The sequence below is a fragment of the Momordica charantia genome (assembly GCF_013281855.1).
Source record: "Momordica charantia cultivar OHB3-1 chromosome 9 unlocalized genomic scaffold, Mcharantia_2.0 BLBB01000009.1, whole genome shotgun sequence".
Classification (NCBI taxonomy): domain Eukaryota; kingdom Viridiplantae; phylum Streptophyta; class Magnoliopsida; order Cucurbitales; family Cucurbitaceae; genus Momordica; species Momordica charantia.
In genome coordinates, this window is record NW_028275167.1 from 13331597 (window position 1) to 13336939 (window position 5343).

Below are 5343 nucleotides of genomic sequence, written 5' to 3' on the forward strand. Positions count from 1 at the left end.
TCAAGCAGCATTCTTGTCGGAAGGATTTTTTAGGAGGCCCGGACACCTACCGAACATCCCTGAAGGATGGAACAACATGATGAAGAAGCCACAAAGAAAGAAGAGGGAAGGTATGGAGGAAAATCTGGGAAGAGAACAAGGAGATCTCTGAAAAGGGAAGGCAAGGAAGTAGTAGTCGAAATGTTGAAGAGGAGACAACCCGCTCTTGAACTTAAGACTATGCGCGTCGCGTGCTCGATCTAGCAATCTTGGGCAATTGTTTTGATGAACTCTCACTAAACTAAAAAAGAAAGAAGAGAAAGAACTTGGAGTTGGCGCCTACATAACAGGTTGCTTGCTTACCAAGCCATCCTGGCAAGCTCCTCCAGTTCTATTATTATTCTTGACTTTACTTATTATTATAAAAACGACTCACTATCAAAATGAAAGACGATCGATTATCTACCCAAGAAGATAGAGAGTCCCACATACGAGAAAAGGTCACAAATAGAGTTAAACCAAGTAACATTGCAAAGGCATAATGATAGTAGGGTCGGGATATCCCCGCCCTCCGAACCGGACGTGAAGGTCTCCCCTCATCCGGCTCTCTGCAGGGGAATCTCCACTCACTGCTTCCCCTAATATCCTCCCTTTACCACATCATGGGGGTTTACAGGAGATCCCAGAGGCTCGCTCGGAAAGGCTGCTATACCATACCTTTTGACTCAACTCGACCGACTCTAGTAGTCACTAGACTCACTATAGTAGTCCGTCCGGCTGCTCTTGCTGAAATCATTACTCTTAATTCTCCCGTGCTCTAGCAATTGCGCTCCCTAGACCACTACCATGTAGTTAGGTAGGGACAATCAATCCGTAGTGACGGGAATCTAGGAATGAATGGGGATCCCTATCAATAGAAAAATGAAGAATATTTAGAGTTTTCTCCCTTTCTCTCACTCAATAGATGTATCTGGTCTGATACGGCTTAGTAAAGCAATACGAGACGATGGAATGCAATGGGATGGATGGTAGAGGGCTGCCTGCGCCCAAAAGCGATGATTCACTTGTCCCCTTGTCCATAGGGACCTCGTGGCATACAACCGAAACGACTCCCACTAGATAGCCGCCCCTTTCTCTCTTTTTACAGCCTCGTGGACGGACGAAAGAAGGGAAGTTACAGAACGGGGCTGTGAAGGCTCGCGAAGTAGACAGCAAACAACAGCTTTTCAGCCCCCTAACCTTGTATATGTATATTATTCTAGCGCTAGCCTAGCGCGCCCCTTTCTCTAATAAGAAGGTCAGCTTTGAAGCTGGCAGCTCTGCTATACTATACTAGTTGTAGGGCGGCGGGAGCTTTAATAATTGAATATCAAGTAAAGGGGACTCTATCATGATCTTACGAATCTAAAGATCTCAAAATAGAAGAACGAGCTCTTTTGCTCGCCCCTATCTCTAAAGGGGCGTAAGCACTTCACTTGATAGGGGATGGGATTCATTCACTTGCATTACTGCTAGCACTACAAAAAGCTCCGGTCTTAACGCCCTTACTACTGCTGTGCAGCCTTTCCTCGGGTTCGTAGAGTCGGGTTTCCCGTTTACCCACAACGGAGGAGCCGCCCCCACCAGGCAGGCGGCCACGGGTCATAACGCACTCTTCGCACAACAAATCCACTTTGAAGTTGACTTATTCGCTCGGCCAATCGTCGGAATGTGTACGAGATACCATAGGGGCCCAATATCTCAATAGCACCTTTGTCTAAAGCTTCGAATGAGACTTCATATCCGAAACGCAGGAACGATCTGACTAGAAAGTCATTCAAAACTTGATCGAAGAACCAGCGTTTATTGAAGAAGCTATAGAGTCGATTACAAAAAGTACTAGTTTGAAAGGCTCGTTGGAATTGATCCGCTACGGGATTTACATTATACGCAACAGAAGCACCTGAAGTACTAAACAGAATAGGTATTAGTTTGGTAATGGTTGGAGCGGCAAACTCGGATTCGGCAAGAATCTCATTTTTTGGTAGTACGAAGGGGGAATTGGCCCAAAAATTGGATAGGGGTCAAGACGCAGTCGGGCGCCGGCGGCTGACTCAAGTGCCCCCCGAACCGCGCGAAATGGTCGCCTATTACACGGCTCACTAACTCTGCCTGGGGTGGGGGTACCTATTATTCGTCGGCGGTCCGGCGCACCCCTACTCACTTAAAGGATGCTGCTTAATTACGAAGGAAATTCTTTCTTCATCGTGAGAGTTCCCTTTCGTTAAGTGCATCGAGCCAGGAGTGGACATCATCATCATCTGCAGACAAATCCAGATCCTGTTTCATCATTAGCTTAGCTAAAGTGGAATAGTATGACAGGCTTTCCGGAAAATGAAACGAAACCCGCTTTCTCGATATGAAAAACATGCGCTCAAAAAGACCTCCTACACCCCCCTCGCCAAGTGATCGAGTTTAGTCAGAATTTGCTCTAGAAGTTGCTCCCGCTCCGGACTTACTTCCTGGAAAGATAGGATTGGGCAATTCCGCCGGTTCTGGAGCTGACCTTATTATTATTCAAAGGGTAAAGGGCTTTTTTTTATAGAGGTTGAGTAAGGGGGGCGGAGCTTGAGGCTTCTCAGCCGCAGGAACAGGGAACGAATCCTCCAAAAATGGAATGAGTTCGCAATGACTACCACAATCAAGCCGCCCCCTCATCACTTACCGCTGCTATTTTTTCTTGGGGGGAGTTCACAATGTTTTTTCTGGCGTTCCATTGATGAAGAGGTGACCTCGTGCTCTTCAAGAAATGAAGGCAAAGGCCCCCCGAGCCCGAGTTTACCGGGGATCTTAGAGGGGCACCCAATCAAGGCCGCCACCCTCGCCCTTTAGAGATAGGGGCGCAACAAAAAGTCTTCAAAAAAAGGCGCCGGAGGCCTCAAACTCATCCGGAGTTGGAGAATGAAAAAAAAAACTTTCTCAACAAGAATGCATCAACAAAACTGCCCTTCCATATAGATCGTCGTCGCATGAACTTTGTCAAGAAATTCCGGGACTTCCTATTGATCTTGATTAGTTCCAGCTTGTTGAGAGTTCTCTTTTCTTTCTAGACCGGACCCTTTTTTAGACCGTCTCCTGAAACACCTGCTTATCCCGCATGTGCTTTCGGAGCCCCCCACTCATTCAATCACTTGCTTGTGATTGCAGCCATTCCCCGAAAAGGGAGAGACGAGGGAATCGTCTGCTCCCGTTTATGTGACGAACCGAACAACCATCGTTAGGTCCCGAATTCTGCGAACCACCGGATCCAGACCAAGATCTGATCTCCATTACGTGGTACGATATATCGATCCGAAGAACTGACTTTCAGTTGTAAGTCATCCATTCTGCTCCTATCTAAAGTGATGCTAGGTTGCTTCACCTTCACCCTTCACAAAGACAGGTGCAGGTGCGCTTCGCTCGGCCACATGATGAACATGTTTTGAGCTAACTGCATGTCGAGCGCTTAAGCGGAGCTTGTGGTCACTCGTTCCTCGCTTGCTTGTTCCAATCCTAGTAAAGAGCCTCAGATCCGATTCTACACTACATATGATATTCCATTCCGGCCCTTACTAGCTCTTCGCTTGGTTGTACAAAGAGCATGCCCGAGGGGGCTACTACGCTCACCGCGCACTTGCATCACCACCAGAGCTTCGCTACCGCTTCGCCCAGCTCCTACGCCTACCACGAACGTCGAATCATCACGTGGCTGCTAAAGCAAGCTAAGCTTCACACGGCCGCCAAAAGACCCTCTCACGGCCGAAGGATCCGCAACACGTTGGAGAGCTTTTAGATCCAGCCCTAAAACGCCCATTCTCAACGAGTTCCGAAGTGATCCTCATTCTCACCGCTGCCTTCTTAAGCCGAAAGAAAGCCGGGCAAGAATCTCGGTAGTACGAAGGGGAAGCAGAATCGTATCTGGCAGTGGTTCTTCGGATCGATCACAGATTCTCGGCCCCGTCGTTTGGCTTCCACTCCAGTTGACCTCTCTTGTTCTCCTCCCCCTTACACAACCGGGTGGAGGACTCATGTAAACTTCTTCCTGTAGGTCCCCGTTCAGGAAGGCATTTGGAACATCTAATTGGAACAGAGGCCAATCTCGATTCGCTGCAATAGAGAGCAGGAGACGAACAGACTTCATCTTGGCTACCGGGGTGGGGTAAATAAAGGCTTCCTCGTAATCGAGACCATATGTTTGAGTCAAGCCTTTAGCTACTAGCTGTACCGACCTTTTCCTCCTTTCTCCCATAAAGCTTCCCTTCACCCAGTCCCATATCCAATTAGTAGAGATCGAGATGGGGAGACTCAAAATAATACAAATGCGCATTTCCTCTCTGAATCGAGAGGTATCAGATCGAAGTAACATAAGTCATGTATTCTAATTGAAGTGATTTCCGGGAGAACAAAGTGGATTGTTGAGCCAATTCTAGCATGAGAGGACCAATGAGACAGAACACTGTTGGATGCATTCCTTCGCTAGCAGGGCTGAAGCCCATCTCAATTGATGAGTCTTCGGTCAGTAATCTCGTACTCTCGACCGGCTCGAACCACTACGTTATCCATGTTCCGGCTCATTCGTATGCTCATCCTATTCATGCCACCAGAACCTGTAATAAACCATCATTTCAAACCATCCTGTTACAGGGAATCTTTGGATATCAGTTCGAAGGGAGCGCCGAACACCGAAAGTGAAGTTGCTCCTACCTACAGGAGCATCCGCCTTTTTTCGGGGGATCGGGAAGAGGAAATCAGGTGTGAGGTCTGAGGTCAACGGTAATATGTCACCCTGCTTTAATGAGAGTACTCTTTCCATTAGGAGCTTCGCCCAGCTGAGCTAGGCTACTTCCCTAATGAAACTAATCAAGTATAAAGGTAAGAACCTTTAATAAATAATATAAATAGAGTATAAAATTTAGTTAGCAAGCATTGGCGATAAACAATTTTATTTATTAATAGATCGATTCGGTCGATTCTTCTTAGGCTGATGAGAATAGGCTCAGGCTCTGTACGGCCATTTTAGTCTTTTTTTATGGCGCGAATCCTGTTAAGCGTTAGATAAATTCCGGTCTTAAGCAGCCAATTTTTCCTAGTATAGTCGTCAATCAGTTGGATTACCATTCCATTATTTGTTCTGGGGCTCCTCCACTAGTATAAGGTATGCTTCGGCCTCCCGATCCGAGAGGGACGCGACGCGAGATGATGATGGGTCAACCGCGACTGGCGCAGCTGGTGGAACTGCTGCTTTCGCTCGGTGAATAAGAATAAGTCCTCAAATTGTTCTTTGGATAAACGACTGGATTTTGATCTTCTACTTCATTCCTATCTGCTTCGTGGATTAAGCGGTGG